Genomic DNA, 12,029 nt, shown 5'->3' with positions numbered 1-12,029 from the left:
TCGCCCCGCTAGGTCCCGCTCACCCCGCCAGCCCCCGCTCACCCCGCCAGCTCCCGCTCGCCCCACTAGTTCCCGCTCACCCCCCACTCGCCCCGCTAGCTCCCGCTCACCCCGCCAGCCCCCGCTCACCCCGCCAGCTCCCGCTCGCCCCACTAGTTCCCGCTCACCCCCCACTCGCCCCGCTAGCTCCCGCTCACCCCGCCAGCCCCCGCTCACCCCGCCAGCTCCCGCTCGCCCCACTAGTTCCCGCTCACCCCACTAGCTCCCGCTCACCCCGCCAGCCCCAGCTCACCCCGCTAGCTCCCGCTAGCCCCTCTCTCATCATGCAGTGTGTATTGCAGCAGTAAAGTGTTCATGCTCAGACTGTGGCTCCAGTCATTCAGATCACGTGACTCCGATGCCTCGTGGGGCTTGAAGCCTGAAGCCCCGCCCACTAACAACGTCATTAGAAGCTCAGAGCTGATTGGCTGGAGCTGATTGAGGCGGAGCTTCACAAACACCAGCTTGTTAGCAGCTAAACAAATAGTTATGAATCAAAATGAATTAGGTCGATTATTTACAACTTTCAAACTTATTTTCGCTGAGAAAGTGAAGGTTGAATTGACTGAAGCAGTGATGAAGACTTTTTAAGATTCTCACTAATTAGTAGTTTTACTGGTGGTCAAGTAGAAGAACTTTAGTCTTTGGAACTGCGGGACCTGGTTCCATTCATGTCAATGACTTTTTTTTTTCAATTGCATTTTTTTTAATTTATTTTTTGATCAGCTATTGCAAGACTCAACATTTTTATGGGATCAGCGCCTTTATGATTGTTATAATGTTGTGGCTAAACGGTTTTGCACCCACTTTACTTTGGAATTCAGTGCTGTTACTAAACCTGGGATAAAATCTTGCCTCCAAGTGTTTACGTCGAGGAACGCCACTGAAAATGAGGCAAACAGCTGAAATGGTTCAATTTACACTTTTGGTAAACTGTTCATGAAGTTTCCATGACAAATTAAGATTGAAAACATTTTCAGCCATTTCTGGACTTGATTTTAAGCTTTTTGACCATTTCTCTTCTCTTTTAAGCCATTGTGCATGTAAGAATATTTTTCCTTTGGTAATTATAAAAATTTTCTTTTTTAAGCTGTTTTAGAATTTTTTCCCATTGATGGTATTTTTAGCAAATTTTTACTCTGCCAAGGAGTTTTATAAAACCACCCACGTTTATTTGTCTATTTGTCTGTTAACAAGATATCTTAAAAACTAATGAGCTGATCTTCATGGGAATTGGTACACAGGAGCATTTTGATGGACGGAAGAACCCGTTACATTTTGGTGGTGATCTGGATCAAACTTTTTGTATTTCGCAATATATTGTCTTTTCGTGTGTGCTATCAAATTATGAAATAAAATCACTGAACCACATAAACGATGGATGTGGAAGATGTGTAATTTCCTGTGACCATGTCGACCCATGGCGGAGGTCAGAAACCTCCGATTTCTTGTTAAAAATACACAAAAGTATTTATGGATATCCCAGGATACCCCCTGGTGGAGGTGGAGGAAAATGCAACTTTTTCAAAACCACTCTGACTCTGCTTGAGTAATAAATAAATATTTCATCCCATTTTCATGGAAGTCTCTCAAGTCTTTCTGTAAGAACATTTTTCCTGCCATTCATCCATTTTCGGAGGGACATGCCCGGAACACCTCCCTGGGGAGGCGTCCATCCCAAACAGGTGCCCGAGCCTCCTCAGCTGCTCCTCTGGATGTGGAGGAGCAGCGGCTCTACTTCGAGCTCCTCCTGGTGACTGAGCTCCTCCCCCTATCTCTAAGGGTGACTGAGCTCCTCCCCCTATCTCTAATGGTGACTGAGCTCCTCACCCTATCTCTAAGGGTGACTGAGCTCCTCCCCCTATCTCTAAGGGTGACTGAGCTCCTCACCCTATCTCTAAGGGTGACTGAGCTCCTCCCCTTATCTCTAAGGGTGACTGAGCTCCTCCCCCTATCTCTAAGGGTGACTGAGCTCCTCCCCCCATCTCTAAGGGTGACTGAGCTCCTCCCCTTATCTCTAAGGGTGACTGAGCTCCTCCCCCTATCTCTAATGGTGACTGAGCTGCTCCCCCTATCTCTAATGGTGACTGAGCTCCTCCTGGTGACTGAGCTCCTCCCCCTATCTCTAAGGGTGACTGAGCTCCTCCCCCTATCTCTAAGGGTGACTGAGCTCCTCCCCTTATCTCTAAGGGTGACTGAGCTCCTCCCCTATCTCTAAGGGTGACTGAGCTCCTCCTGGTGACTGAGCTCCTCACCCTATCTCTAAGGGTGACTGAGCTCCTCCCCCTATCTCTAAGGGTGACTGAGCTCCTCCCCTTATCTCTAAGGGTGACTGAGCTCCTCCCCCTATCTCTAATGGTGACTGAGCTCCTCCCCCTATCTCTAAGGGTGACTGAGCTCCTCCCCTTATCTCTAAGGGTGACTGAGCTCCTCCCCCTATCTCTAAGGGTGACTGAGCTCCTCCCCCCATCTCTAAGGGTGACTGAGCTCCTCCCCCTATCTCTAATGGTGACTGAGCTACTCCCCCTATCTCTAAGGGTGACTGAGCTCCTCCCCTTATCTCTAAGGGTGACTGAGCTCCTCCCCCTATCTCTAATGGTGACTGAGCTCCTCCCCCTATCTCTAAGGGTGACTGAGCTCCTCCCCTTATCTCTAAGGGTGACTGAGCTCCTCCCCCTATCTCTAATGGTGACTGAGCTCCTCACCCTATCTCTAAGGGTGACTGAGCTCCTCCCCCTATCTCTAAGGGTGACTGAGCTCCTCCCCTTATCTCTAAGGGTGACTGAGCTCCTCCCCCTATCTCTAAGGGTGACTGAGCTCCTCCCCCCATCTCTAAGGGTGACTGAGCTCCTCCCCTTATCTCTAAGGGTGACTGAGCTCCTCCCCCTATCTCTAATGGTGACTGAGCTACTCCCCCTATCTCTAATGGTGACTGAGCTCCTCCTGGTGACTGAGCTCCTCCCCCTATCTCTAAGGGTGACTGAGCTCCTCCCCCTATCTCTAAGGGTGACTGAGCTCCTCCCCTTATCTCTAAGGGTGACTGAGCTCCTCCCCCTATCTCTAAGGATGACTGAGCTCCTCCCCTATCTCTAAGGGTGACTGAGCTCCTCCTGGTGACTGAGCTCCTCCTCCTATCTCTAAGGGTGACTGAGCTCCTCCCCCTATCTCTAAGGGTGACTGAGCTCCTCCCCCTATCTCTAAGGGTGACTGAGCTCCTCCCCCTATCTCTAAGGGTGACTGAGCTCCTCCCCTATCTCTAAGGGTGACTGAGCTCCTCCCCCTATCTCTAAGGGTGACTGAGCTCCTCCCCCTATCTCTAAGAGTGACTGAGCTCCTCCCCCTATCTCTAAGGGTGACTGAGCTCCTCCCCCTATCTCTAAGGGTGACTGAGCTCCTCCCCCTATCTCTAAGGGTGGGCGCACCCTTAGAGATAGGGGGATTACCCTAACCCTAACCACCCTACGGAGGAAACTAATTTCAGCCACTTGTATCCAGAATCTCCTTCTTTTGGTCACGAACCAAAGCTCATGACCATAGGTGAGGGTAGGAACGAAGATGGACCAGTAAATCGAGAGCTTCGTTTTCCTGCTTCGAACTCCATGGTCCATTATCATATTTAGCTTTCATAGGAACAATGAAGTTTCACAGCATATGGAGAAATGTTTCATCAGTCTCATGCCTCCTTGTTATTATGGACTGTGTAACACCACACACTCCAACAGTTCCATTCACATCCAGAGGACAAACCACACACACACACACACACACACACACACACACACACACACACACACACACACACACACACACACACACACACACACACACACACACACACACACACACACACACACACACACACACACTTCCACTCCTCATTGACGGGATTGTTCTGTTAATTATCAAAACCAAGTTGTTGTTTGCTTTTGTTGTTGTTGTGTTTGTTTTATTTATTTATTAATTTATTATTTTTGTTTTATGTCCTTTTGTTTTTGCTTTTGTTATAATTGTTGTGATTATTTAGGTGTTTTGCTCTGTTGTTGCTCAGGCTGGTTTAATCTCATGGCAGTTGGAAAATATTTAGATCACTGTGGTTATTGTATTATCAAAAAGAAAAAAGAAAAAAAAATGTATGTAGCACTAACAAGGGTATTGTATGTATTTTTTATTTTTATTTTTTTTAATTTTTTCCACCAAGTCTTTCTCTGTCTCTCCTCTCCTCTATCCTTTCACCCCAACCGGTCTGCAGAATTCCTCCACCTCTGAGTCTGGTTTCTGCAAAGGTTTCTTCCTGTTGGGGGGTTTTTCCTTTCCACAGTCGCAAATACACCTGCTTGCTCATGTGGATATGTTGGGCTTTTCTATTTTCTCTATAAAAGCAAATTGGAATGACAAAACATAAATAAATAAATAAAATAAAATACCACCACACACTCCCCCGATGAAGATCCTGCTCAGTAGAAAATGTACTGCAGCCATGGAGCAACATTAACAGGGAAGTTGTTAACTGCTGATTAAAATCTGAAGGGGAATGAGTGGGAGTTTGATCAGTGGAGAGGTTGTCATTAGTATCTCTCATATGCAGAAAATCAGCATGAAATGCAAGCAGAATCTTTATGTTGTTCCTTGCTTAGCAACAGTGTGGGCATCTGTCTCCAGAGGTTTCCTCCAGCCACTCTTTCTCCTTGATCCGTTACTAATGAAAACTGAATTTAATTGTTTTATTTGTGAAAAAAAAAAAAAAAAATAGAAAACAAAAATAAACTCAAATGTTTATGCCCTGAAAGTATAAAACTGTATTTAACCATTTTAAGTCCAACGTCTGGTTGCAATATTACACATCATCTTAATCATCATCACCGTCAAAATAATCACCTTCACCAATTAACATCAATCATCACCATCATATTCATCATCCTCATTGATACCCGAACCATCTTCATCATCTTCATCATCGTCACCATCACCGTCATCGTCATCACTATTACCCTAAACATCATTGATATCATCATCATCACCATCATGATGTAAAATGACTCAGAAAGTTGAAGGTGTGAGTAAAACTTGAGGATAATAGGAGGACTTAATTTTTAACACCACATGACTTAAAATCTTTAAAATAAATACACAGGAACTTAAGCTTTAACGTCACAAACTTGCGTATAATTGTGCTTTTAACAAACATGCTGATGGGTGACTTTACATGAACTTCCAGCCACATTAGCAACATGTACACTAGTGCCAGAAGCATTAGCACTGTTAGCATTAGCAATGATAGCATTAGCAACAATAACAATCTTAGCCACATAGCATTTCAGGCAGAATTTTAATTACACAAAAAACAAACTGCAATATTCTAAGCTCAATGGTTACATTTCAGCAGACACGAGGCAAGCCTGGTATTTTATTGCTCTTAAACTTATTTTAAACATATTAAGAATGTATAAGCACTTCAGATATATTTTTGTCTGACCACCTATTAAAGATGTCCCCCTGGGAACAACTGCCGCTAAATTGTTCTGCCTTGCACTGTACTGTTTTTAGGGGTAGGAACCAAAATTTAATGGTGTGAAAAAACGAATAAAGCTCTGCCAATGAGATGCAGTCACAGTCAACTATAAAACTAGCAATTCCCAGGAGCACATAGACTGGCAGACAAACATTGTTACTTCCCATCTACTCCCGCATTTGCATAAAAGTTGCATTTCCCATAGAGATGGAGTTGGAGTGTTTTCAAAAAAGTCCACCATTTGAACTGATTTCTAAAAGTTGTGTTTAAGTAGCTCCATCAACACAACAGCGCGACTCCTTTAGTACTTGAAAACATTGTTGCATAAACTTGGACTTTATGTTGAACTGATGCTTTTACATGTATTAATTTATTTAAATTGTGGAGAACTGAGCTGCATTTTATACATGAAAAATTGTATGTAAATATTTTCATCACGTCTTCAATTTTTTCTAGGTATGTAAATAGTAGCGAACTACTACTACTACTACTACTACTACTACTACTACTACTACTACTACTACTACTACTACGAAGAAGAAGAATACAATTACATTTGTGTTTGGAACAAGTCTTCATGTTAAAGTTTCTTCAGATACATTCTTTCCAGAATAATGTGGAACTTTTTTCCACCTTGAAGTTACTCATGCTCACTCACAATGTGTAAAAATGTAACCTGAGTGATGGTGATAATACGTAAATACGGCCTCCAGAATACCAGCATGTCTCTTCCTGATTAAACTATGGTTGACTCTACAGCAAGAAGCAGAACTCATGGCAGTCGGGTTCCAGCGCTGATGATGCACTCAGAACTACTTTGTGACGTTGGTGTCTCCGTGTGTTGAATACAGAACCTGTCATGAGAGGATCGTTTACATGATGGACGCTGCTGACAGGGAAAAGGAGTGGGAGGAATGAAAAAAAAACACCACTGGGCTTCACTTGTCACAAGATATTAGAAACAGAGTGAAAAAAGTAAGAATTTGAAAGAATTACTGAATGGAAATGAAATGCAGGTTCAGTTGAAAATCCTAAAACATTCTAGTTTAAATGCAGCCCCTGTAGTGAAAGTACAAGTACCTGTAAATGTCTTGGATTTGAAGACTTTATTGAATCTTTGCTCAGTGACAACTAATGTAACTGGTTACAGCAACTAAACACTTCTGTAAAAAGTGGTCACGATACCTTAACCCTTTAAAGGACACTCATTAATGCCTGTGAATTTCAAGAACTGCTTTTTAGGGCCACATTCACACAAGCCAAAATGATCTCTTTTCTCCCCGAGGTTCTCAAAAACAATTCTGTCCACAAGTCACTGTGATCACGGCTCAACACAAGGCTTCAGTAGTACACATGCCAGGCCTTTAGGGGCGCTGTGACTCACCAAACACACCAAAAACATAGAAGAAGACAGAGCACATACAAATTTAGAAGTAGACTCCTGCTGTATAGAACTCTAGTTCTATAGGTCTATGGCCCTGCTCCTCCTGCTGCTAGCGTCAGTAGCTTCTGCAGCTCCACCAGAGCTTGCTGTCCCTTATTGTTGAGGGGTGTGCCGTCCACACCCCGGGGGGTTGTACCGCACAAGCCGGCATTTTAGAATTTCCCCACTCTGGGACCCGTGTTCAAAAAAACCTGTTTTCACGCTTTTTAAACCGCCTCATGTGGATGACAGGCCAGACATATCTGGTTTAGGTGAACCAGCAACCTCTTGTGGACAACCCAAGGTTTGTGACTTTTAAGAGTAAAAGAACACAGCTAAATGTTATTTACAATAAAGAGAAATATTTTGGAAAGCGTGAAACTGATCTAAATATATCCCCATTTAACAATGAGGTTTTAAAAAAGGCTAAAAGTCTCACCACACGTCTTCAAAAAGCTTTCATGGTCCAATTTTCTAATTTGTCCTGCAAAAAATGATCTTTTATCATAAAGTCATGTGTTCTGTCATTGTTATTTAATAGTTCAGTCAGTTGCTTACAGGTTATTGTGAAATGTCATAGTAATGCAGTCTGCTGCTGTAGGAATACATGCATGGGGATGTAATTAACAATATCAAGCCCTTTTGGGGACTGCGAAAGAAACACATGATACAATGAAACCTATTTGCCATTACTGCAAATATGATGCAATTATTTTCAACCCCTCAGAAAACTAACCTCTGCTCATCTCTGCAGGTCGGGAGCTTTGGGTGAAAATTCACACAGAACATCATGCACATTTCACACACCCAACTCTAATCTACAAACTGCAAAGCTACACTCAAATAACAAACAAAAACCAAAATACTATGAGCAGTGTTTGATCAGAATATCCAGCGGGGGAAAAAACAAACGTAGATTAGATATATTAGGGGTAAAATACTTGTTCTGAAAAGAAACTGGCCACACTGCTTTGCTAATCAAGAAATATGTTGTATCTTGACTTATAGAATGACTCTTCAGTCCTGGTTGTCTTTGTATTGGTATATCTTAACGCAGTGATGCATGCTGTCTGACACCACAAGCTGACCCTCAGGAAGTAGGGTCAAGCCACGTGGGCTGCTCAGGCCCTGGTTTACTATGGACCACCCTGCTCCCTGTGCTGGATACAACAGGATCCGGTGTTGTTCCCCCCAATCTGCCACAAGCACATTCCCATCTCTATCAATACAGATGCCCCAGGGGCAGGTCAGGACTGGTCCCATACCGGCACATACACCCAGAATTCTCAGGGTGTTCCAGCCTGGCTCCAGCACCTTGATGCAAGGTACCCGACCTGTTTCGTTGCCCCTCTCGGATACGGCGATCATACCTGAGCTCAAACAGGCGGCCACTAAATATGGCCGGTGAAATCCAGTCACCACTGTGCGCTCAAGACGGGAGCCTGTCTTTGATTCAAGTTTTAGGGCAATGAGAGTACCTTTACGGATATCAGCTACCAGGAATTCATCCAGCCTGGTGACCGTTACACCCCTGGGAGCCTCAAGTTCATCTTTAGCAGAGCCAAAGCCAGACCCTCCAAATGTCTTGAGGAGGCGGCCATGTCGACTGAACACGAGCAGGGCTCTCTCTGCAGCACAGCTTAAGGCAATGAGACCCTTCGAATTGACGGCGATGTCAAAGTAGTTCCGACAACGTCTGGTGGATCCGTCAGAGGTTGGGGACGCTACTTGCTGGAGGACGTTGCCCCGTGGGTCAGTCACCTGTTCCAAAATACAAATATAGTGTCAGCTTTTAATCTTACTTAATCGTCTTGACTCCCATATTGTACATAGCATACCTGAATACGTGCGTTTCCACAGTCGACTACGAAGAGTTGACCCTGAGATGTTGCGTGGATACCACTGGGTAGGGTAAGATCAGTCCGACCAGAGCCCTGTTTCCCAAACTGCCCAATGAGATGGACCCCTCCGGGTTTGAATATTTCAAAGGAGGCATTGCCCTCCTCCTCGAGTTCCACCAGTGCTGGCTCCCCTCTTTCTCTCCTGCCTCTCTTGGACTCTTGAGAAGACCCATCAATGACCGACATGGATAAGGACCTTGTCACAGGTGATTGTTTGGATTCAGCTGCTATAGATTTTCTTTCTGGCTTCGGCAAGATACTATGACCCCTATGGATGGGGTATAAGAGAGTGTGCGTCAAATCAGTGACTCGAGCTCTCCTGCTGGAAGCTGGTGAAGTAGCACTTGACATGGCATTGAAGTTGCTGCACTTAACCCTCCATAGTTCATGCTCATTAGTTCCACAACCGACCAATGGACGTGTCTTATGTGTCAGGTCCACTGCAGACTTTGACAGGCGGCAGCTGTAGTTCAGAAAACCCCTGTTTGCACTGTGATCATGAGATGGGCTGACAATGAAAGTATAGCTGGAGTCGAGGCTGTCTGTCGGTGATGGTGGTCGACCTGAGTCACCAAGCGTCCCGAGAGAGTGTTCGTCAGAAGACTGGCTCAGTCGAGAGTGAGGTCGGCCTTTGCAGGAGAGATCGAGGCAGCTTTGGCTGGCCACATGGTCTTTTGACGTCATTCTGGGAGATGTTTGAGAAGCATTACTATACCTTGCAAATCTACTGTTGGAATCTTGATAAATTTTTTCTCTGTGGCCATCGGGGCTGTTTAAACTCAAGCCGTGATGATGCTTATCATTGTTCCGTCTTCGTTCGGGTGAGGGAGATGGCTTTCTGCTGGAAGTGGCTGGAAGACCCTTCCTCTGGTTCCTAGGAGAGAAAGGTTTTCCATTGCTCTCTGTCTTATACATCTGGCTCTTACTTTCAGGATCCATGTTTTTGAGCACTGTGGGGACAGCAAGGAATGCGTCCTCCCCCTGTGGTTGAGGAGACATGGCATCCGTCTCGTCGTCTTGGCATGACTCCCAGTCAGACTGCTCACACCTTGGAAGCCAACGACGTATTTTTGCAGAGGAAAGCTTTTGTTCCTCATCTGATTCTTGATCACTCCGATTTGAAAGGCTGATCTTCTTGATAACCCTGCCTGTTGGCGAGGTAAAGCCCTGTCCTTGGGGGGTACTAGTTCTTGGTGAACTTTGGCTGTTTGTGTCCTTGTGCTGCATCTCTTGTGAATGAAGAGCACACATTTGTCCCTGAGGTCCACAACCCCCAACATATAGGGCCAGGTTTTGTTCTTGCACCCGGATATCTCCAAAGGTTACGGCATTGGGTTGAGAGCTTGGTTTGAAGTTCACTTTCTTCAGGGAAACTGAGATCTCCCATGGTTGTAGGAACTCTGCAACATCCTTTAACAGGAGGTTGTGGGTTGGCCCACCTTCAGTCAGAACTGACTGGCCCAGTTCTTGAACCTGTTTCTGAAGCTGGGTCAGTTTCTGAAGCCTTTGGTCCAGTAGGGACTGGCTGACCCGGGCTGCTGCCATGTTCTCCCTCTTGACCTGCTCCAGACGCTGTTGAGCGTCACGGTGGTCCTGCTCCACCCTTTCCAGTAGACGGCGCTCTTCTCTCCGTGCTCCCAGAATGGCACGCTCCACACCTCGCTTCACAGATTCAGTCTCGGTTGCGTGACGCTCTTGCAGCCGGTGTAGCTCCGCCTCTGCTTCAGCAAGATCACATCGCGCCTGTGCTGCCCAGCAAGGAGGAGCCTGGAGCAGTGAGTCCACCCTCTGACCCTCCGAGGGACTGTGGAGGGGGGACAGAGAAGCAGGACTGCTCCCCAGAGGAGGTCCAAACATTTTGGATGGATGGATGGATGGATGGATGGATGGATGGATGGATGGATGGATGGATGGATGGAGGGATGGATGGATGGATGGATGGATGGATGGATGGCTGGCTGGACGGCCGGATGGACGAATATCGATTATCCAAGCCTTAAGTATAAGTTCCTACAGAAAAACAGATATTAATAAATGAAATATGGAACGTATTTAGATACCAGTTGCATAAAAGTGTGTCAGGATATTAGGATTGTAAGACTGGTGGTAAATTTCAAACTAGTGAAACTACAATGGTGCAGTGGCGAGCCCTGTTATCTCACAGTGGAACATCACTGGATTGAGTCTATGCTTGGGTTCATGGGTTTTCCACAGTTCCATTCTCCAGAGCAAAAACATGCATCACTGAAGTCACCTGGTGACGCAAACATGTGAATGTGTGTGTTGCTGGTTGTCTTTTTGTGATTTACTGGCAACCTGTCTCTGGTGCACTGAGCTGCCGGATCGACAATGACAGAAGAGACAGGACAGGAAGTTTAACCACACAAGTGTATGAATGAGAGAACAGAGCAGCAACAGAAGGCTCATCGGGAAATGAAGAGAAAAGTAACAAAGATCAATGAAATATCTTCCTTCAGGCTGAAGGAGTTTCATTAATTCAGATCCTCGACTATTTCTACTTGTACTTGAGTGAAGAAAAGCAAACTGAAGCCTTTGTGTGTTTTAGAGATGCAGAGAGAAAAGTCCAGATCAGACGTGGTTCGGTGCAGCCAGCTTTTGTTTCAAACTGCTGGAGCCACATTGCTCGTTGCTCATCTGCTGCCAGGCGAACGGTTCCTCGTGGAAAGGTGATGAAGACGAGAGGCGAGGCCGTGAGAGAGGCGAGGCAGTGGGCAGACGGAGGTGGCATACAGGAGGAAGAAAGTGCTGCACTGAGGAGCCGATTAGCATTTGAAATGGCGGCAGACAGCCAGGAGCAGCCAGAGTGAGGGCGAGAGTGGGAGGTAAGGAGACAGACCGAGTGTCAACACAACAATACTTCTCAGCTCCCCAGCTCTGCGAATAGACCCCGCTTTGATATTTTATTCATGAGTCCAACAAAGTCATGTAGTGAGAAGGCAGTGAAGGATGTCTCTCTTCTGTGTGATGTGCTGTGATAACAGTGGAGCGGCAGGGAGTCGTCATGTGATAAACATTAAGCATTGATACAGGGAACTATTGGGAATATAATGAACCTCGAGATCATTATTTGAATAGCAGGATCATTTTATCTTGAACAAAAAAGAATACATAATGCAGACCTCTGCTGCAAAGTCTC

Source organism: Blennius ocellaris (assembly GCF_963422515.1).
Source record: "Blennius ocellaris genome assembly, chromosome: 6".
Classification (NCBI taxonomy): Eukaryota; Metazoa; Chordata; class Actinopteri; order Blenniiformes; family Blenniidae; genus Blennius; species Blennius ocellaris.
Note: the sequence above shows the minus strand (reverse complement) of the source record.